A 24,830-nucleotide genomic window follows, 5' to 3' on the forward strand; every position below is an offset into this window, starting at 1 on the left:
AATCTTTCTTGTGCACACTGGATTAAGACTTTGGACAATAAAAAGCAATTTCTTTTGTTTCAAAGATTTGTCTTATACAATAGAGTTTTGAAGCATTTTTTTAATTGATGAAAAAACATTCACTGTACATCTCAGGGTAATGGAGAAACAACAAAGGTACTTGTTAGAACAAAGGCAACCCATGAATGACTAAACAATTATTAACAACACTGTAGCTGTCTTCAAAAAGATCTAGAAAAGCACGTACTATTTAAAAATACAGCATATACATTTGAGCCCATTTTCTTTTGAGAAGGAAGTGTTAGTTGAGTTTAAAACAGGACTCTCAGGACTCCCCAAAGTAAGACAAGCTAATATTCAGCTGGAGCTGGAAAACGTTTCCAGCCAAGGCCCCCAGCTATAATTCAGCAGCTATTTAGTCAGTGGTGGTGGTAAGACTGTGTAAGACTAAGGCAGCTGTTGATTCCTGCTTTCACTAGTCCTCTTGAATGAACAGCAGCAAAGTTGGCCCCTGGGAGCTCAGCACAGTGAGCGCTCATAAGTTAGCACTGCACCAGCCCTGAGGGTCCCCCAGAAGCATTTGGCACTTCCTACTCCTCTCTTTGAAGAGCGATGGGGGTAAGCTCAAGGTTTCAGTAGCTGTTTCAGCCCCTAAACACACCTGCATGTGCACAGCTTGCCCAAAGGAAGCCAGCCACTCTGCTTCCTCAGGCCAGAGGCCCATCCTAATAAAGCCAGACAGAAGGTCTGGAGATGCTTCTGTCCCAAACAGGTCTGGAGAAGCTCCACAATCCTCCTGAAGTTTAATTCAGCTTGCTAACAGTGGATAAACAAAATAACAGTGCTTAATTCAGAGCCACTCCAGGACATGCAGAAGAGCTGAGGGCTGGAAATGCATTTTCTAGACGGAGAGGGAAGGCTGCCCACATTGGTGCTTCTCCCATGCAAGGTGACTGCCTCAGCACGCAAGACAGCAGGCTGCCCATGGACAGCATGTGCTGTGTGACTGCCGGGGCTCATAACAGTTCTGGTAATGTAGGACAGAGGTGCTGCCACCCTGTTACTGACTTGCTGGTCTCCAGTGGAAAGGGAATAAGCAGAAAAGTAGAAAAATGAACATGAATTGAAAAGATTTGGTTTTCCTTCTCTAAACAGTATATCTCCACTTCCAGAAGCCAACATTTCAAAGGGACAGGATGGGTTATGAATAAATAATATATATTTTATTATCCTTTCCAACCCTAACTATTCTATGATTCTATATAATTAATTGTACTTAACAGTTAATTATCAGTTAATATTAACTACATAAAGCCACCATAATTAAATACATTAAACTGTTTCTAATGCAACCAATGAACCACTTCACCAAATAACTTCTTAGACCACACAGAAAATAAATATATTTCACTTTGATATGGGATAACAGAAAGAAAATGTTTGATCTTCTCTATGTATAGAACATTCAACATGTACCCTAATGCAACAGAGGAAGATGAAGTACTTTTAGAATTATTTCCTTGTTGATCTTTACAATAAACATATGTCAGTTGCATTATCTAAATTTACCCTGTGCTGATTATAGTTATATGAAATTGTTCTTTGTTTTTCCTGAGAGCTGACCTGATTTAACAGCAGGGAGGCATTGCATTTGCCAAATGGGAGACCCAGGTTCGGGAACAGATTTGATTTCCCAGGCTTCTTGCCAGAGAAAACTGAACATGTCATACAGGTAATTTATTTAGACACAGTAGGGGAGGGAACAGAGAAGTGGGAACAGAGGGAGAGAACAGCAGAGCTGAGCTATAAGCCCCTGCAGAGATCACCAACCAGTGAGCTTTGCTGTCACTGAGGGTGAGAGAAGCAAGCCACATGGGTCTATAGAAGGAATAATTTACTTGCAAAGCAGACAGAAGGAGAGAAAAAGCAAACCCCTTTCTGATGGGAGGCTGCATTCAGAGTCACTTATTTGTGGAATACAGATCTGATCACCAGTTGTGTAACAAGAGAGAACTGCATTCAGCAGTTGAAACTAATCAAAAGCTGCTTGTTTATTAGCAGCAAAATCACCAGAGGTTTGACAGACCACAGCAAATAGGCGCCCCTTATCTCCCAGCACAGCCCAACCAAACACAGATGAAATATCTCAGGAAAGACTGGTTTGGTTGAGGCATTTCTGCAGTGTTTTGTAGCTTTTGTCCATGGGTTAAAATGAAGAATTAGTCAACCCGCTTCTACATCCTGGTATTTTGTAGTTTGATTATGTTCTGCCTGAAAGGATACACTACACAGTAAACATCATCTCCTTGCACCTTTCTGTTTTGAGATAATATATTAAGCAGTAAAAAAACTAATATGACTAAGCAAAAAAGGTTTCATATTTTCCAAATTGCTTTCTTTAAATTACAGAATATGAAACAGAATATCATATTTCTAATTGAATTCTTCCACTACATAAAAATACAGTGGATTCCCAGAAGTTCAACCTCTCCACATGTACTACACTGAAGGGTGCGAATAAGCTTTTGGAACATAAAGAACAACAGTATTACTTTCTAAATTAGTTACACAGATGTGAACAGCTACATAACAGACTCCAGTCTGTTAAAAAGTCATTAATTCTTATGACATCTTTTAGTTTCTTAGAAAGGAATGATCAAGGATTATACAATCCCAGAAGAAAACTCCAGTGATAATTTTTTTTAGGATTACCCCCTCATATCTGTACTTTCTTGCATACAAAACTTTGACATGAGAAAATATGTGTAATTTTCTGTTTTATTTCATACTGGCTATGCATTTTAAGCAACTATCTAGCACCCCTGCCTATGTGACTAATTCTGTATGTTAGTTGCAGCTTCATAAGCACTCAAAAGAACCTTCAATTTTGGCATGTTAATTTAGTCCCCATCTTGATTTCCTTAAAACTGAAATACAGAGATATGAAGTGCCTTGCTCCACGTCAACTTAATAACATAAGTGAAAGCAGAATCAAAGCACCTTGAGATCTTTAGTGATCATTAATTACTATAGTTGTAGTTATAAAAATTTCACATTTGTTATAACTGAGCTGCTTTCATATTTATTTGTCCTGGAGATATACTTACACAGACAAGTTTCAAGAAACAAAGTTTGTGAAGTATTTGTTCCACAGATAAAAAGATACAACATTCTAGCAATCCTGCCTCCCGATTACCTTTCTATGTGAATAGCAATAGTTACTAGCTTACTGTACTGAATGCTTTCATTACCATCAGGCTTCACTTTAAGAAGAATACAAACATCCTACATAGATGTAGAAATGTAAGAAATGTCCCTGTTATGATGAAAACATGAACATTGCCATACCTAAAGAATAAATCTGCCTTCATCTACTTGAGCAGATTAAATTGCATCACGGCGGTTGTTCATCAACGTTGGCCTTCAATAACAGACCATCTCCCAAGATTATACTTGGATTTCACTGAAGTTTCCCAAATTATTAATCCAGTTTTTAGTTCCTTCAGTGAAGTATCTCTCCTGACCTAACCCTTTTAAGGCCATTTTCAGAAACTCCCTTTTCCACATCTCCTTGACATTTTACATCTTGAACTGTTATTTCCATTACACAGTTCCACAGGACACTGTTCTCTTCTCCTTCTATTGCCTTAGTTTGTTTTTTTTTTTCCATTTAGCTTTTCCCTGTCAGCTCTGTAATGACGATGGCAGAAGTAACACAGGTTAATATATTCTGGGCATAGAATCATAAAATATTTAAGAGTAGAAAAGGACCTTAAGATCATGTAGCTCTAACCCCCCTGCCACAGGGAGGGACACCTCATACTAAACCATGTCGCCCAAGGTTCTGTTCAATCCAGCCTTGAACACCGCCAGGGATGGAGCATTCACAACTTCTTTGGGAAACCCATTCCAGTACCTCACCCCCCTCACAGTAAAGAACTGCTTACTTATAGCCAATCTAAACTTCCTCTATTTAAGTTTTAACCTGTTACCCCTTGTCCTATCACTACAGTCCCTAATGAAGGGTCCCTCCCCAAGCATCCTTGTAGGCCCCCTTCAGATACTGGAAGGCTGCTACGAAGTCTCCACGCAGCCTTCTCTTCTCCAGGCTGAACAGCCCCAACTTTCTCAGCCTATCTTCATACGGGAGGTGCTCCAGTCCCCTAAGCATCCTCAAGGCCCTTCTCTGGACTTGTTCCAACAGTTCCATGTCCTTTTTATGTTGAGGACACCAGAACTGCACACAATACTACAAGTGAGGTCTCACGAGAGCAGAGTAGAGGGGCAGGATCACCTCCTTCGACCTGCTGCTCACACTCCTTTTGATGCAGCCCAGGATACACTTGGCTTTCTGGGCTGCAAGCGCACACAGAAGCTGACTCATGTTAATTTTCTCATCAACCAACCCCCCCAAGTCCTTCTCTGCAGGGCTGCTCTGAATCTCTTCTCTGCCCAACCTGTAGCTGTGCCTGGGATTGCTCCGACCCAGGTGTAGGACCTTGCACTTGGCATGGTTAAACTTCATAAATTTGGCATCAGCCCAACTCACAAGTGTGTCAAGGTCCCTCTGGATGCATTGCTTCCCTAATTTTCCTATTTGTTTTACTTGACTCCTACAACATAGAATACACACTAAAACTTTTCTCTCACTCTGTTACCCACATCTCTAACTGTAGTCATGTCCCATTAAGACCTCACTTAAGCCTAGAAGAGCAGCTATTATTTTTCAGACTGCTCATTACACATACGACCTCTTTAATCAGTGGACCTCTTCTTGGCACATGAGATGATGCAAGAATTCTGCTTTACTACAATCACATTTAAGGTCTTGCTTTTCTACCATTGCCTCGTGTATTGCCATCCTATTTCTGAGGACAGATGTAGATGGCAAAGGCCTGATTTGGCACTATCTTCATTGGGACATTTACATTCCTCAGATCTCTCTAATGAAATCCCTCTCACTCCAAACTGTAGGGAATCAAATTAATCCAAAAGAAATTTGTTATCTTAAGCCTAGCAATGTGACAACATGACCATCTTTTAGTCTACCTTTCAGTGGTTTCATATTATTCAGAAAAGGAAAGAAACTTTTTCCTTTGTTCCCACAATTATCAATAGACCAGCTGCCACTGTAATTTCAGATGCAACAATATATCCACCTACCGGCATTCATACTACCTCTTCAAACTTCAATGCCTTTCTGTCTCTCACTCCTCTGTATCCCTATAGCTGGTCCTACCCACTTTGGACACCATCTGATTACATTTGATAAGTCCTCTGCAAATTGTTCATTTTTACTTTTTTTTTTCTTCTTTTTCATTTTGACTAACCCTTAGGAGGTCTTTAAAGCACTGTAAATGAAGAATCATCTTAATCACAAATAACTTGAATTTTTTTAAAATGTCATATTTGAAAATTGAGAGGTTGTGCTTTTTTGCTCAGAAAGATTTTCAAATGAAGGAAGAGAACTGCAGATCTGGCAAGAGAATGGAAATCCAGCCATACTGCATATACCTGATGTTTCTGGCGTAGTACTCTGCAATGAAATTATTAACAAAGTTGGCACTTAAATGTTTGTAATTAGGTTTCAAAGCTATCGTCCTGCTGAGATAAGATGAGGGACTTCATGCTTGCCTTACTATCATTGTCTCAGTCAATCTAGCAGAAAACTAATTTTTCACATTGTTTATCTTTGAAAACCAGCAGGGAAAAATCATTTTATCATTAAAACATCAAATTCCAGAGAAAGTAGCAAGTTCAGGGGGCATGAAGGCAGAATGGGATCTATTTGGGGAACCTAAATCCCAGTATTGCATGAGATTATCAAGGCCAGTAATTTATTCTGCTGAAAGTGCATAGTTCGCAAATCTACTAACCGCCCAAACAAACACAAGCAGAATATCATGCACTATACACAAACACACACAGAAGAAACTACCTATTGTATTATTTATGTGTACAAAATTTAATCAGCAATTTTGCTCATTAGCCAGCTTATATATAAACAGTTACACAGAGAAGTTTTGGATCGAACACTAGAATAGCAAAGAGTTAAGAGATAAAAATGTAACAGTTCAGAAAGCTGATAAACTGTATCTTTAATCAAGATGTAAGGTCTGTGGGAAACACATCCATAGAGGTATTCTTAAATTAAATGGAAAAATTCCTTCTGGGAGGGTTGTCTGGAGCACTGAGATGAGATAGAAAGGATGATGATACAAGGAAGAAAACTGCAGCGCACCAAGCAATATTTGGACATCAAGAGGATGATGATACAATTCCTTCAGCTTAAACCAAAGTAACACAAACCAGAGAAGTGAACATTTTTACACATATCTAAGCAAAACCCAAATGTTTCTACTGTAGTACACGGGAAACCTCTATGAACTTGGAGCAGAAACCTACAGGTAATTCAGTCACACAGAAAAATAGCAAAAGCCTATTAGCTATCAACATTTTAATTCTCCTTAAGCCTTAAAAGGCCTTTAAAATTTAAACGGTTTTGTGCAAAACCAGTCCATCAGGCAGACAAAATTATCAAGTACTCTTGTTAATACCACTGACAATGCTCCTATTAAAAATATTAATATATAGAAAGATTCACTCCTGCTACTGGTGAATTAAGAACAACATCAAGCTCAGTCATCTAAGCGCTCGCTCAAACTGATGCTTCACTAAATGGAGTTTCCCAAAGAATACGTTTTTTTCTTGCTTTGCATTTCATGATGTTTGCTTACTCTTCAGCTACTTTTATTAACAGAGAAAGGCAATTCATATTGGTATGTAATGTGCTATGCAATTGCCCTTCTTTTGGATACTCAGCAATAAATGCATTTTTCTATGTTCCCTTTCTGTAGGCTTTTACTTACCTTTATGTTCTCTACTTACACTATTATTCTTCAAATAACTGATTTATTATTTTTATTATGAAAACCCGACATAAAGCTATAGATACTTGTCACAGAGTAACTTTTAATAAAGAGAAAAGATGACAAATATAGATAACAAAAATCTTTAATGTAGCACTTTTATTGCTCTATCACCTTATAGTAAGTGAAGATGAATATTTCTTACTCCATTACACAAACCTTCAATCAAAACAAAATGCATCTTAACAGTGCAGAAACTCTTGCAATAAATAAATAAATAAATAACCAGTTTGAGATCCAAAAAGGACAGAACAAGCCTGGAGTTTGTCAGATAGAAAACATTCTTGTGGGACTTCACAGAAACACGATATAAACCTAAAACAAAAGAACCATGATCTCAACAGAAAGGCAAAGCAGTGCCGAAGATAAAAAAAAAAAATATAAAAGCCAACCTGCAGCAGGATCATCAGTATATACACATGGGGAAGACACTGCCCACAAGGCACACACTACCACTAAACTAGAAAAGCACATTGCTGATTTGTGTCAGGCTCTTTTTTTTGACTGCAGCTATGGTGGAAACGTAACGTTTGCCAGCAGTGGAAGTGTCACTGTGAGCCCTCCATGGGTGGGTTTTGTCTACTTATGTATCCTGATAACTACCAACCAAAAACATTACACTAAATTATTTCATTGTCTTAAAAACCTGAATAATTACCATTTAGCCTGTTTCTGAATTCTTTCTCCATCCTTCATTATCTCCTTTTTTTCCTCACAAAACACAAGATTCTATTATCTTAGGGTTTTTTTTCTTAGCAACTGAACCTTAGCAACTGAAATAATACTGGCAACTCATTTGTTAAACATGTTCTTTTTCTTTTAGAAAAACTCATTATATATTATATGGGTAAAGTCCTATAGCAGGATTCTTCAGGCTCCAACTTAAGTAAAATTCTCAGTAGGCCAGCTTAATTTGTAATCCAAAAACTAGACACACATCATCACTTACATTTTCTAAGATAATGATGGTTATTTCAGTAGGCCATCAGTTATGAGGAAAAGATTCCAGAAAACTACTACATACATTCAAGAAAAAATATATGTACACGCGTTAGCGTGCATATATAAGTGTACATGCAATCACTGTATCAGAATATCCCTGACAAAGCAGCATCTGAAAACACCTCAAAAACTAAAGAAAGCATGCGATGTTGAAACGTTTGCAGAAGATCCTCCCCCCATTCTTGGGCTGCCTTTGTATGGTTTTTACCATACAGAAGCCTAAGCTAAACAAGAAGGATGAATAAAGGAAGGAACAAAAAATGAATGGGGTTTAATATGTGTTTTTCCTATTTTTTTCCTCCAGAAACACACTATTACTTGAAGAACAGAAGCACACTGGTGATATTTCTCTTTTCTTGTGCTGCTTTGCCCATACTGCCTGTTAACCTCTTTTGGAGTCAGGAGTTGGCTCTCTCCTGTGTGTCACTCCTGCTTGTTCAGAGCTCTAAAGGTGCACCTTGCTACTGCTCGTTGACACTGGCTGCATAGGAGAAGCAGTATTTAGATCTTCAACTTGTTTTCAGCTATATGCTTTACTACCTGATGTTTACTACCTGATGCCTTGTGGGCCAATTCTCAGTATGTGCAACTGTCAGAGGTCACCTGATATTACCAGAACTGTTCTTTACCTCTAAATACCTGTGCCTCGATTCCTTCATTACCCCCTTGGTTCAGCATTTTCAGTAAGCTGTCACTGTTGGCTTGCACACACACAGACAGATCACTTAGTCTTGGTATGAAGGCAGCAAAACATTCGTATTTTATAGGACCTATAGTGAACAACCACAATTGCATAAATTCTTTCTCTAGAATGCATACTGACTGCAACTATTAGAGGTTTAAAGCAGAGCAAAAAACACATTTCAGTGCATAACAATGTTCTTTGTGTCAGTATCAATCCAATAAACCAGCAGCTGCCATCCTTGAAAAACTAAGCAGGAAGAGAAGCAAGATAGAACTCTTCTGTTCAAGCTTATGCAGATGAAGAAATGATATCAAAATGGTAAGCAATACACCATAGAGAAGGAAAACAGTTATCAACATTAGATATGGGGCTTTCACATAAATTATGGGAGTGTATTAATAGCTTTCTTCAGTCTTTAATTGTGTAAAATAAAAAAAAATGACAGTCCTCTCACACCAAGTGCACAAGTAAAACTGCTCTACTATCAAAGCAGTTTAGTTTCCATACAACTGAGTGATGCCATCAAGTGGTTAACAAAGGCACCAGCTGTTTTCCAAGTGAAGTTTTGGGGCTAATCTTCATTGAACACACTACTCCGTGTGAAACAGCTACCACCACGAAGTCAGTAACAGGCATACTCCACTGATAAAAGTGCATTAATTGAGAGCGCTAGTGATAGATAAGAGATGGCCTTATTTTTACAAAAGACAGACCTGATACCGCTCTCTAGCTCCTCCAAAGAATGTAAACAGCCTCTGACAGCAGAAACAGCTTCATAGCTAATAATCTGCTTTAGAGCTGATTTTGCTATGGGCTTTGCAGTTGGGTAGATTTGGAAGACCAAAAAAGGAAAGACTGCATAATGTATGTATTAAAAACATGATTTAAACAGTTTTTAAACAACAATTTAGCCATGTGAGTAGCTAAAGATCTGAAACATCATGGGATTTAAACATGTTCTGCTTTTTCTGAATTAATAATAATAATAATAATCCTTAAAGCAGCTAAATAGCACCTTGAAAGTACAGAAATTCTCCAGAATAACTGTACTTCTGTTTTCTCAACAAAAAAAAAATAATTCCATTAGTAATGGTTTTTTCCTGGAATTATAGCTTGGCATAATGTTTAAAAATGTGAATAAGCATTTCTGCTAATTTTGAATAGAGCATGTTTTCACAGAGCTACACATTAATGACAATGGCATCAGTACTGTTTTAAGGCAGTAGATGGAACTGAATCAGCTTGGACTTTTTTTATCTTTTCCCCCTCCAACACTAGTTCTGCAGTAGAATTAACTGCAAGCCATCTCAATTATTCAAGGGACATAAGCAACGGCTTATTTTATTTCCATTCTTAGCAAGTTATTCAGTAATTAAGTTTTCTTTCACCCTTCCACACAGAACAAACTGTACTTTCTCACCCTCTGCTTCTTTCACCTGTGCTTTATTATAAATCATAATGATACAGAAGTAATTTTTTTCATACCTTCATTAGCATTCTGCAGGGATGCTTGACTTTGCTGACTCTTTTGGGCCTAACTTACATGTAAACAGTGTTATTTTAACATCAGCATGGTTCAGGCTCAGCTCTGGCATACACAATAGGAAAACACTCTCCTACCATTTACAAAAGGCAGTCAAATGCAGCAACTCCAGACAAGCTGATAAAACTTCCTACTTCTCTGGCACTGAGAAACTCACTTGTATTTGGAGCAGTATTGACAAGCAAGGAACATGTTAGCCCTGCTTGCCTGTCTAATTAGCAGCAATGATACATATGCACAAAAACTGACAATAGAAATTTTAAGCAGGGGTGGCCTCCCCTCCTGAAATTGTTCTCTGTGTCATGCCTTATGCTGGAAGCAGGAGAATGAACGTCAGCCTAAGAATCATGACACTGCTTCTGAACTACAAGGTATTTCTGTATTCAGTTTTTAACCCAGCACATTAGGAGCACGTGTCACTGCACACTCCTACTCACCTAGAAGTTTTACGCAAACCAAAACACTGACACATTATCTCTTTTCCATAACCAACTTGCCATTATGCCTCAGTAAGACACCAATTTGAAAACACCAAATTCAAACACCACTCCAAAGGAGCATTTCACATCCTCGGACTTAAACTTTAAGCAGGAGACTTGACAGACAGCATACAGGATATATATAATACTATCAGGGCTGCTATGTTATGTGAAGCTAAGTGTTATGAGACTCAAGGTAAATTCACAAAAGCCCTAAAACTCATCCTTATGCTCCCATCTATGATTTCCCCCTTCCAATAGCCATTACTTCTAGCCATGGACAGCAATATTATGTAAGGCAGATGAGACATCAGAAATCGATCCATATAGCTGGGGAAGCATGCCCATGGTGAAGGAGGCAGTTTATCCAAACAACATTCATTTGTTTATGCCAACTGCTGAAAGACTTGTAGTGTTTATGAATCTAGCTGTGACTCAGTACATATTTATAGCATATATTTATTGACAAGTTTTAGGGGTCAACCTACTGAAAGATCTCTGCAGTGTTTCAAGTACTTACAATTGCATTCAAGGATTATGCAAATATCCCAAGCCTACCAACAATCTAAAACTGATATTTCATTTTCTAAAATCTACTTCAAAAGGAACACTTTCTTCTTTCCTCACCCATGAAAACATAATGGATGCCAAAATTAATTTTGTTCAATACTAAGAAAAAGATACTGTCCTCACTCAGCATCAGTATTCCTTACATAAAAAACACTTTGCTTACAGATCTCAAATCCCCATGACCATCCAGTGCTACAAAATGGGCAGCATTAAAATATTACAAATCTGCTTTCTCCAGTTTTACTTTTAGCAGTTGCTCTAGGGTAAATTCAGACACCATGCATAACTTTTTTAACACTTAATAAAGCTACTACAAATTATTGGAGTCTTACTCTGAATTTTTCTCTCCCCTTCAGCTCTGCATGAGCCCAATCAGGGAAAAACTTCAAAACCCACAAATTTTCAAGAGTTTCCATCTGAATACACGGAATTAGCCGTTTGTTCAAATGTGTTTAACACCTGATAGTTCCTACTGTGAACCTTAGGACAGATTTTCACGAAGTCTTAATATTTATGCACTTCCTACCCAGAGGCTGCTTGAAGACCAAGCCTGTTCATTTTATGCTTAAATGAAATCTGACCTTTTGAAAGTTGCCCCTATTTTGAACAACACTTTTTTATATACATATACCTTTGTACATTTGGTTGTTGAGTTTTTTTTAAGCATCACAACCTCCATCTCTGCGGTTTAACAGGTGTTACACTGTGGACAACCAGGTTTACCTTATACCAACACAGACGCAGAATATTTCTTTACTCTCCTATTATAAAAATTGTTTAAAAAATGTTCCTAATTACACCCTGCAACTAAGCTTTCTCTATACAAAAAAAATCACTCTAAAGAAGACACCAATATGAAAACTAACAACGTATCCTGGAGTGCTGCAGTAACCTCATATATATATATTTATTTTTAGTACAAGATTTTTACTTTTCCGTTGTTCAGCTAGTTACTGGGTTCTAGGAAATCACATAATTTCATTTTTTTTTAAGCACCCGTATCAGAGCTGTGAAGGAATCTTGTTAATGTAATTCAAGTTTCAGTGAGCTATTCAAAGCAAAATTTACTTTTTTTATATGTATGTATATAAGCCTCAAAATTAACTTGCTAAAGTGCCAGGTATATTAAATCTATATGGAAAAAGTCAGCTTTATACAGTACTTCATTGAACAAAAATAATTATGTACTAGTATTTTATTCCACCAATCTCCTAGTCTGCCTTAAATGATATCTATTACTGATTAGCCCACCTAAACCTCACTTTGAGCTTTCTGTCATCTGTATTTTTTCCTTCTTCACCCTCATTACAATTACACAAAATACATCTTAAAATGGTGCTAAGAATTAAAATGCTTTATTAATAAAAGGATGACAATTGATGCCACTATTAACTTAAAGTATTATATTTTCAATGACCTGTAATTAATTGTAATGCTTACACATTTTATTGAATAATTTAGGCAAATAAGGTATCAAGTTGTATAAACTTGATATGAAACTAATCATTAAATTAGATTATAAAACAAGATTATAGACCACATGATGGAAGAGAGCCAAAAAAATATTTCATCACTAAGCAAGCCTAAACTGGCTAATCCAGAAGAAACCACATACAAAGGATCTTCTCTTCAATACTTGACCTTCCATTGAAAGATATTGTTTCACCTAAAGGGTCTTCTGTCAGCTGTTACACAATTCCTTCAACTACATCTGATTTCATTACCTACATACCAGAAAAATGTCAAAGCAGATAATAAAGGATAACTTGAGCCCCACAACATTATCTATACATTAATATGTTATTTCACTCCTGATTAGGTGCTGCTTAGGCTATGTTACTAACTGGACATACAACTGGTTTCTGTATAAAACCTCCAGGTAACTTTCTTAGTCACAGACTAAAACAAAAATAATTTTGTTCCTATTCTCCTGACACAGTATTTGAATGAATCGACGGAAGCCAAAGAGAGCTACCCATATGCTGTGTGGTCAGAGGAACTGATCCTGAGGAATAAACAGTTACTAAGGCATTATCATATGTAAAAGGACAAGTAATACTTGCTAAGGAAATCCAGTATTGCATCTTCCTAAATCTGTTTCTATAGGGCATTGTAATACCAGTAACTATTACTTGTGTGGAGAGTTAAACATAGATTGAACAAAAATGCTTAAACTGACAAGACGGACCTCATACCAAAGCAACTAGCACCAATTTCCAACCTGGGCTTGCAGAGATATTGGTTAAGAAAATGAAAAGATGCATTCTAAATACAGAAGCAGAAGGAGCAGGTCAGTGAAGGATCCTCCTTTCAAATAACAATTTTTGCCAGTTACAAAATAATAAATGACTTATTAGAAAAGTTATTTTTTTAATCAGAACTACCAGTACCAATGAGAAATTTTGTTTGTTTGTCACAAGCTTCTCCCTAAGCGCTTTTACTATGTCTCTCAGTATATGTTCATTATTAGGTCGTACATATTTCCTGAGAACATATATTATAGTCACATGCTCAAGACACATTAGCCAAGTAAAAAAATTCAGAAGCCAAATGTTAGAAAGTCACAGCAGCTACAGCCTTCTTGTGATTCCCACACTGTCTCAAGCATTAGAGAATTTTACTGAGAGCAGCACTCAAATTCTAGGACCACTAAAAATCAAGTTACAACAGGGCAACATAAACAACACAACGTCAGCTTTAGAGCCTAGACATACTGACAATTACTATGTTATATTCCCAGCAGGAATAAGCTTGATTTTGTTTGAGGTTTGTTTTTCTTTTTAGTTATCATTGCATGATTGTTATACTTGTTCTGACATTTTTTCTTTTATTGCACATCATCTTTATAGAATCACTGTCCCACCCAGAACACATACTATATACGCCAGCCAAATTGTCACATTCTTTGTACCTTCTATTCTTTTCTAATACTCACTGAGTAGTTTTAATAAAATATCTTGACCATAAGGTGGAAGGACGGAGGAAATCAATGACTTTCCCCTCTAGAACCTCACTTCTGATTTCTAATAAGCTACACAGCTGGCACTGTGGGCTTTTAACGTTTCCCAAATCTCTCCAACAAGTGACGCATTACCTTCTGAGGTTAGCTTTCCAGACACATCATGAAGATGCAATTTATGAGATCTCAAACACTGTAGCCTGGTTCTGCAGACTCAGTGGTTACTATTAGCTCTTCAACAGTCACATTTTATTTATAATAGGTCCTTCTCAAAGATCCAATTTCATGAGCACTAGATTGCGATATAAATTTTGCATTCAAGGATCATTAACAGTTGAAGCAAATACCACAGCTTTTGAAGAAGATGCAAACACAAGAAATACTTTGAAAATACTAACACACTCAGCTTCCTGCCTTAATATGATTTGGTTTTTATAAACTGTTGGGGTTTTTATCATAACCATAACCAACCTTTGTTTCAAGAGCCTTCCACAGTCCCAGGTGTTCATGGATCTTTCCATTGCTGCTTCTATATTACCACTAAAAAATACTTTCAAAAATAAGAGACAAGAGGAAAGGAGAATACCCATTTTTAAATTGGACTTTCAGCCACTGTATAACTTTTTACAAAGTTCATGACCTTGGGAAGAAATCACACACTGTAAGTAAGCCAATTCTGAAGAAACTTTCAAAATAAAATGATTCACACATAACATTTTTCAGATGAACTTAATAGCACAGCAGATGCAGTTTCCCCATGAGGTAAATCATTCACCACTACAGAACTCCCTCATGTTCAGGAAAGATCTACAGTTTGTTTTTCCTCTTTCTTTTTTCTCTCATCAGGTATGTTAAGGGTTTGCACTGAGTAATGCAGCCAGAAAATTCTTTTTCTCTCTGGTAGCAGAAATGGTACATTCAGACTCTTTTCATCACCAATCTGAATTATCACGATAGGCTTGCACGTTAGCAGCTTATCTAAATGCCTTCTAATATTGTTGTCCCTTTCAACCTTTGTCACAGCTCACTTCTCTCAAATTATGTTTTAAACCTAGGGCTAGGACAACTGAAGTTTTAGCTAGGTCTAGCTAGTGTCTTATCTTAGAAAGCTCCTAAAATTTTCACAGACAGGTTCTTCAGCAATGCAAGTGCACAGTTGTGCTAATACACACTTTAGAAAGCAAATATTAACTCACCCCTACCATATCCCCTAAAGTGAGTTCCATAGGGAGCTTGAGCATTTTCTACAGTATTTATTATACATCTGGTACTATAAGCCACTTGGCTTTTGGACCTGATTCATCTGAGTAAGGAACTTCTTTGAAATTAAATGGAATTTATTCACTCCCCAGGATGAAACTATTTTGTGCAACTAGAAGACCTACCTCCTGGACATGACATGTCAGCTGATTTCTCAGTAAGGTTTTTTGTCAAGAGAAGCACTCCATCGTTAGATGATAAGAACAGTTTTACACAGGCCAAATCAACATCTTGGGACCAACTGCCTGGTAGACAGTGAACCTGCACGTTTACTACTCTTTGAAATTCCATGGAAATCAGTCTTATTTGTATATATACTAACCAATAAGTATTTCTCAGTTCTACAAAAGTTATTTTTTTCCACCAAGAGCAGGGTTCCGTAGCTGTACGGCCCAACGCATAATACATTATCCTTGGCCACAGTACCAATGGAGGACATTAATGAAGCCCAGTCCTGAAGCAAGCTTAAGGTTTGAGGGAAATTTACACCCTGCTATACTTTACACATTACATCTAGGTGGAACAGCAGCATACATAAAATGCAGCTCCCTCACAGCCCTCTCCTAGTGCAGGGTGACTGACATATACCAAAGTGTAGACACTGGAAACTAAGGCAAACATCCACTGTAAGAACACATTGCTGTCTTGGTGACTACAAGGCACAGCATGTTACAAGTCAGCTGCATGACTGGATCCTGCCAGCAGGAGAGTCAAGCACATTTAAACCCACTTCATTACAGGAAACCTGGACAATCGGGGAAAACCACTTTCCCCTGCTTCCATTCCAAGTTCCTTTCAGTCTAAGAGACATTTCTATGCAATGTAATGAAATGCAACATTTTATTTTCTCAAAGACTTTTCCAACCCCCTTGGACTTCTCTGCACGCAGGAGACTGAGCTGTGGTGCACCTGTTCCAGTGGGGAAAAAAGGGGATTCTAAGTGGGAGGAGTGCCTATCATTTTTATTTTTTTCCAGATTACCTACACACTTGAGTAGCTGTGCTGACTAGAACTTTTCAGTAACTCTTAGGAGTTAAGCTTCTTCGTACATCAAAATGGATGAAAAAGGTTTTTGTGAGCAATCACCAAATACATCAACTAAACTGTCAGAAAGATTGCAAAATAGAAAGATGGTACAAGTTACTTAAAGGATGTGTAGATTCCTAATACAAAGTCTTCATTAGCTCCTTCAAGAATGACAACTAGATCATACTTTTGGCAAAATATTTTTCAACATCCATGGTCATTTATGTTCAAGTTGGCAGCAGAGCATGAAGTTGGTAGGAGCTTATGTTCAACAAGTCCGAAGATTTCAAACTGACCAAGTCACTTGTGATACAGAAAATCACATACATCTTGCATCATATCCATCTTTTCCCTGAAAAGATGCACTCTGGAAGAAGAAAACTCATTAACCAAATATTAGAATAATACTTCAGATACATGGACAACGGATAAGCTATTAATATAGATAACACTGAATTTATAGACTGATTTTAGAACATATAGAAGTGCAAAACAAAAAGAAAAGCAGCATTTTCTAACAATATTATCGGTTAGCCTTGTTTCTGTTTTGTATTAATTGAAAGACAATTTTCACATTGAGTGAATATACCCTTCTGAACATTTGGAACAAGATGTCCATAACCCAGCCAACTGGACTGCACCAAGCCTCAGAAGCCAACACAAACTTCTACTGACAACGGGCACATCAGGTGCACATAAAGGCCCATATGAGATAAGCAGCTAGATAGTCTCTTTGTGTCACACAACGTGCTAATGCACAGAAAAGCAAATATGATACAAAAAGAATAAGTATTTTGAAGTTACATGTTTCTTGCCCACTGACCCTTACTGAAGTCATAAAACAACAAAGCAAAAGATCAACCACGAGAAGTTTCATGTGAAGAACATGTGAAAATTTTTAAACAAAGATTACACAAATTTTATTTTAAATCTAACCTTGAAATTTCAATCCAGGTAGTGACTTTTTTCCCTTTTTAAATTTTTCATTTTACAAACTAAATACTTGCAAAAAGAAAATATAAATGCCTAATTTTGTTTTGATTCTGAAACTGAAAACCAGCAGGACACAGCTGAAGTACGATGTACCAGCTGGAATTTGAACTTTCAACTGATTGGTGTTATGCTACAGTTGAAATCTCTTTGGTACCTGTCCACTCCAGCAGCCCACTCACATGGACCACCACTGAGCAGCACAAATGAAAAAGCGAGTAACAGTTGTTCAGTGGCTTATGTTCTGAAGCCTCCAAGAAAAAGAGATCGTGCACACATGATGTTGATTTTCAGTGAGGACTGTATACAGCACACTTCCCTTCTTTCCAAAGCAAATCAGTATTACTAAACACCTCCTCTGCACTCACCTAGAGGCTTTCTTCTAGGTGTTATTTGGGACAACAGTAACTCATCAAGTGCACATACAGTAGTTTTTCCACTTAACACATACATATAGCATCTGTTGATGCAGTAAGAGGTAAATCCCTTGCGTGCAAATTTTTAACAAGCCCATACAGTAGACTAAACTCTGACAGGAATCCCAGAACAGGTGCACTTGTCAGAGCACCTTGTATTCCTTGCGGGCTGATGTCCAGGTTCTTTCTCCCGGGGGTGCTAAGAACAGGGGTGCAGGTTCGCAGTGGGTCAGCCAGGGGCTGTCACAGGCTCTGACAATCCTTGCCAAATTGCCAGGTGAGTTTACCAGGCCATATGACTTTTGATCACTCACCTATCCCTGCCGAGCTTTCCCATTCCTCCCCTCCCCACTTCATGAATCAGGCAGAACTCAGGTGGAGCCCACTGGTTACTGGCTTACACTTGATATCACCCCCAAACAGCCAGAAGATTCTGTGGGCCTCAGCTGCAGCTAGCTAACCAGTCCTCATACCTCATACTTTATACAGACTACATGCTACACACAACAGTCCCTTTTCTCAAGGGTCTGCAACCTAGAAAATTTTGGCAAGCGACTGGCCTCTATAAAGTTAGTTTGGGGTTAGCACCAGCTGGCAACCTCTTGCTTCAGTTCTTTGCTATGAAGAGTCTGAGATCTCAAGGGCAAGCTATACATAGCCTGCAGGATAAATCATTGCCTGACTCCCTCCTACACATTGGGCATGAGCCAGCTAAAATGGTGACCGAATCTGACAAACACAATTCCCAGGCTCCGTTGCTCAGAAACCCTACCTCAAAGCCTATGGCAGGCACTCCACCAATAATGCCAATGTTTGTTTTTAGAGCGCAGCAGTGCTACAATAAGCCCACCATTTTAAGCTACTTACACAAATCAGGACAGACTAAACTTCTGTTACCCACATGAACTTTTGTTACCTACAGCGTCAATTTGATTTAGCTGGGAAACTTTATTTTTGATCTCTGCACACAGACAGAAAGCAGTCCTATGGGTAATTTACACAGACAATAGACAGCGATGTCCGATTTCCTTTGTGTAGTCATTTTGTTTATTTCTTTTCTTTGTGTTTTCCTGGAGTACTTACATGAAGCAGACAATTGTGTTCTGTTTGAGTGGTTAACACAGCATGAAAAGAAATCCATACATGTCATGGCATTTCAGATGCTGCACAATAGAGTATTATATATTATTAATTTTGGCTACTGAAAGCAAAACAGTGCAGATATTAAAAGAAGCAAATTACCAGAAATCTGAATTCCTAGAAACTATTCTTAATGTAAATAACTGTCCATATATTTCTTGTGCAGTACAGGATCTGCTCTCTTCTACTACAAATTATGATTTAATATATTTTTGCAGTCATTCATCACAGTTTTACTGAAAGATAAATTAAGGATGAAGATTCTTTTGAGATAAAACTTTTGTGGACTTTGTTATCCTCTAATTGTTCTTCTGTCAGGGTTCAGTTTTGCATTCCCTGTGTAAGCAAAACCTTTGCTGAAGGTAAATACAATACTAAATCTATCATATTAGCTAGTTAGGCTTGCCTAGACCCTTGGCTAGGCCAGGGTCTGTTCCCTATAAGTCACCAATACCACATGAATCAGCTTGCAAAATCTTTTCCAGACATACACAAACCAAACTCACATACAAGAATATTCTTCAGAATATTGTCATATTCATTCAGGTTTTGTGCTGAAGCATGAGGATTTAAAGTCTTTATAATTTCTTAATCATATAATTGTGCATTTTTCTAATTATCTGTATAGAGTCATCCTTTCAATGGTAACCCACTGACCTACAATAGTATTGTCTGAACATTCTGAAAATAAATGTTGACTTTACAGCCAATTCTTCTCCCCTTGGTGAAGTTCACATTGTTTTATAACCATGTATTTAACTGGGTATTGCTTTGGGAAATTGTGTTGTTGATTCAGCAAAAGCCACAAGCTCTTTTGTAAGATCTAAAAGGCACTGCAGCAGTCCTATTTTAATGAACTTACGTTTGTGGTATTGCAGCAAAATATCTTATTCCACTCCCCTGAAAAGATGAGAAAAAAAAACCCTAAAAGAATAGTGAGCTGATTATAAAGCTACTTTACATTTTTAAAGATTTAGTAGCACCAAATCTTGCCATTTCTGGAAAGTCATGAAAAGCACAACCAATACAGACCTGTGAAAGGTCTACATTTTGTCTACATGATGCATCTTACAGCTACATCAGCTTCTGGTATGTGAGGTAGGTCATTTTATGTGAGCTAGGTCGTGAAGTCAATTGTTTTTCTTCTGTGCTACAGTGCACTGAATGCGCAGCACAGGAAAGTTCATAAGTGGCACATATCTCACAAATGCAAAGTAGAGCAGGAGGTCTGGCTAAGTCTTACATATTTCTGATGCAGAGTCAATGCAGTATTTATACTGCATTGGTTTCCTCCATCAACAAATCTTGCAAAATATTATGGAATTCAAGATTCAATAGAGACACATCATCCACCCTAGAAGCCTACATAATTTCCTGGGAAAATGCTCATAGAACCATACAATCATAGAATAGTTAGGGTTGGAAAGGACCTTAAGATCATCAAGTTCCAACTCCCATGACACGGGCAGCAACATCTCACACTAAACCATGTCACCCAAGGCTCTGTTCAACCTGGCCTTGACCACTGCCAGGGAAGGAGCATTCACAACTTCCCTGGGCAACCCATTCCAGTGCCTCACCACCCTATCACAAAAAAGGAAAGACTCAGTATCAAACCAGTTTTCCACTGCTCTGGAATTCATGGGCTAAAAATGCCTTAGAAATACATCACATTTTTGTACAAAAATATGTATAAAACTCTTCAATAAGGCTTTCACCTCATTATTAAGCTGAAATGGAAGGGGATATTATTCCTCCCCAGTACAAATCTCTATTCATGTCACACATAGGATTTACCTCTTAAAACTGAAAATGAGGTTCCTTCTAGTGGCTGAGATGCAAGAAATTACCATGTACAGCTTACTGTCAGCATAAGAATCCTTATGACTCATTTCTTTTACTCTCACAAGACATTTTCAATAGAAAACACATTTTCGGGATGTACAGATAACCCTTTTAACGCAGTGAATGATTTATTATACCATCATGAACTTTTAGAGTGCTGCTGCTGCTTTTAGAGGAAGTTTTATCTTGTATTTCACTTGGATTGTGACTTCACTGAATTTTCTATTCAGAGTATTTATTGTAGTTCAGTAAAGCATGTGAACATATATGCATGTCACCTATCTTAATATTTTACCCCAATACATTATTGAAGAATGCTAACTGCTTCAACTGCACTTTCAAAAACGAACTTAGAGGAGATCAAAACCAAAAACTTTGTTTTTTCTGAACAAAAGGGCAGAATTCATGGTCAGAGTTTTCATTTCACCGCCTCAATAACCATCAATTAAAACCACTTGTCTCAAGCACAGCATCAGATAAAACAAGCAGAAAATAATGGAAATAGAGCCTTGCCGCAGCATCTTTGAAGAGGAGCACCTCAGGATTCACAGTGCTGATTTTGCTCTGTTTGATCTACCAATTATATCTTGCACAAAAGTATTCACATACCCCTGACAAAGCACTCTTCTGCTCACATTATCTTTGCTGGACTTTCATAATACCCTCTGCATTTCATGTTCCTCTGAGAACACAGAATGAAAATTCAGACCTAATTTATTTTACAGCAGTTGAGACAGACCTACTAATCGGAGCTGGAATAAGAGACATTGGACTGGAATAAAACCAGGACTTTATATTAAAATAGTTTCTTATGTGTGTGTGTGTACACGTACCTTTTAAAGTCAACTGACTTGCATAATGCTCTTCTACGACCTTTAGTAATTCACCAGCTATTTGTGGGCTGTGCATTCAGCCACAATCCAGCTATGAACACATAGAAGAAATAGTGGCACTGTCAAAAATTACAAAGAACAAAACTAAATTAACTCCAAAGAACCCTTCTACTCCCATTTTGACATTGAAGAGACACCAAATAGCCCCTTCATGCATGCACAGCAATTAGCCAAGGGGACAAGAGGCTGTGCAGTCTTTGCTTGGGACAGACCTATAGTGCTACACAAATTTTGAAAATAAATGAGACATATTCTTCAGTAAACTACAGCTTCTATTACACCACTGAGTTTCTTAAGAGTACTCCTATATAGCTACTGCTGACTGCTTCAGTTTCTTGCGGTCAGTAGAAGCCCTTGCTTCAAAACATGGGAACACTAAATCTGGAATTCAAACGCTCCTGAAATCATTGATGTTTGATTTAGGAAGGAGTCACCACACTTTAAACCTTCTTTTACCTTTTATCTCCTACACAGGTAAAAGATGGGCTTTTTGATTTGGGGGTTTTGTTTGGCTTTTTTTTCCCCTTCCCCACTCTTCCTGTCTGTCTTCCTCCCTTAGCTTCCCATAACTGAACTATTCAGTCACAGTCCAAAACCTGGCTTCACCAAAATGGAGAAGTCCCAGATTTAAACATAACAGTAAAATGGAAAAAAGAGATAATGAATTTATTCACTTCTTTATGGCTTAATAATTTGGAACACTTCAGATAATGTTAGATACTTGAGTGTAAAGTACTTTCTTCTTATTACAAAAGAACCTGAATGAAAATAAAGGTTCTAGAAATTCATGCAGTGATTCAGAAAAACATTTAGAATAATACTTGGATGCATGATAAAATTCATCCCCTGTTCAACCTTAAAAATCTGTCTTAAACATAAAGCAAATATAGAAAATCAATTAATTATATTCAATTTTGGTTAAAACAGAAAAAGCACAATCCTGAGATGCCTTCTTCAAACCATAGCAACACCTAACAATACCTAATTTTAGATATTGTGTTTAAAATAGCTGGTTACAATGTAGAAACAAGGAAACACACCTAGTATGCTATCCATAGCAAATATGCCTCTTGTATAACACTTTGGTGGCATTGCTAGGGAAAAACTTGAGAATATCCAGTAAATCTTTTTTGCAGTGCTGACAGTTGTTTTTTTCTGTTCATCAAGTATCCTGCCATTGCTTTGAAAACTGCTTCTGAGCAGAGGCACAAAAACGTCAATTCACATCATGAGAAACCTTCTACTCCCCCCTAACCTGAAACTCTACAGCAAAGATTTCAAAGAAAAACTGTTTGTATTGGACAATAGTGTAGAAAGTAACATCTAAATGGCACCACTTCTACACTCTTTTTTAAATTAGAAAAACTCACTCCTTAGGTCTTATGATGACTAAAGACTGAAAGCCATGCACCACAAAATGTGCATGGGTTTCCCTCCTCTCCTCTCTGCATGTTGTAAATAAACAACGTGCATCAGCTGATACTTACAGAAAGGCTCTATGAAGCAGAGCAGGTATTGTCTGTATACTGAGCGGTTCCAGCAGCTTAACAGAATTAACTTGAGTTGGAACTGGCTTCCACTACATTCCTTAAGCAGCCTACAGAAGAACTATTCTTGATTAAAAATTGTGAATTTTAAGTCCTTTATAATATGACTTCCTTAATACTGTGCAGTAAGAAGCTCTACAATTTAGTTGTACTTTCCATGGAAAAGTACTTTCTTTTGTTCATTTTAAATCTCCGATTTTTGTTGAACACCCCGTTGTTCCCATATTACAAAATACAAGTAATTCTTATTCCCTACTCATATTTCTGTACCATCCATATCTTTATATACTACTACACCATTATCATATCTTCACGCAGCAATCCTAATCTATTGTGTTTCTCCGCACTTACAGGCAGTTTTACAACTTTAACCATTCACCTTGTCCTTTTAGATTTTATTAGTTTTACTGTGACCTTTGAGAGACAAGATCATCAGATCCGCACAGAGAATTTGAGACGCAGACTTGAAAAATGAGGTTGGTTGTTCTCCATTCCCTTACTAAGGATTCCTAAGATTTGTCTTTTCTTATTGCCACCAAGCATTCAACTAGTGTTTTCCAAGAAATACCCACAACAAATGCAAGATATCTTTTCCTGAGTGATAATAACACTTTTAGAATTACTACTGTGTACATAGATGCATATATATTCTGTGCAGAAACATATTACAGCAGGAAATGTTTCTGGATAGTCCTGCAATACTAAGAAAACGTAATGACTGGAGGGTGGAGAACCAACACAATTTGTCATGCCATCATACCACCTCAGAATTACAAGTGAACAATATGCATCTACTCGTCTTTATGTCCATTCCCCCTAAAACTACGATTATTCATAAATGCTTTTGACAATATAAAAAGAGAAGGACACACATTTACATATTTGGTGTTTAGCCATCATCCAAGAAGTCAAGCACAGGTATGCTCTCACCACCTAACAGGCAGGTCACCACCAAATGCTTTTCCCACCACATAATGTATGTGTTGCAGGTGGTGGCCGCGTAGCCAGGAATCTGTCACTGCTCTCAGACTGCTCAGAGACAGTACCTCAGCTCGGAGAAATAAATAAATCGCTTTGTCAGCTATTATGAATCCTAGAGGGTGTAGGGACTGAAAGACTAATTTACAGCCTGATCCAGAGTATCCCAAGATCACTGGAAGTCACTGCATGTAGTACATGAAATTTTGAGTTTAAGGCCATTATAAGAAAAAGCTTAAGCTGAAGGCTACAGTGCTCAGCCAGCACACTGCCAGTTAATATGTGAGCCTGTGCACATCCATCCTCTGATCGAAAGCTTCTGTACCCAAGTGTAGAACTGGGTTTTGTTATCTTTATATGTATCTTTAATACATCCATCTAAAACCAGGAAGATAACAGTAGCATACACGACAACAGGGATAAGCATGCATATCGGCACGCATAACAAACACTTCACAGACACAGCAGACAGCAGACATGCATACATTTGTTAAGAACACGGGAATATAAAATACATTCTGTAGAAATGCAGGATAATGAAATAATTTCAAACTCCAGTAACTGCAAA

General features: G+C 37.7%; 1 protein-coding gene across 3 annotated transcripts in view; it reads right to left on the reverse strand.

Moving 5' to 3' along the window:
• The window catches only part of GRID1 (glutamate ionotropic receptor delta type subunit 1), a 596,456-nt gene that overhangs the window by 317,847 nt on the left and 253,779 nt on the right, over positions 1–24,830 (reverse strand). The gene's annotated exons all lie outside the window — the stretch shown is intronic.

The sequence above is a fragment of the Pezoporus flaviventris genome, unplaced genomic scaffold (genome assembly GCF_033815535.1).
Source record: "Pezoporus flaviventris isolate CSIRO_AGI_PZ_B2104156 unplaced genomic scaffold, CSIRO_AGI_Pfla_v1 ptg000001l, whole genome shotgun sequence".
Taxonomy (NCBI): domain Eukaryota; kingdom Metazoa; phylum Chordata; class Aves; order Psittaciformes; family Psittacidae; genus Pezoporus; species Pezoporus flaviventris.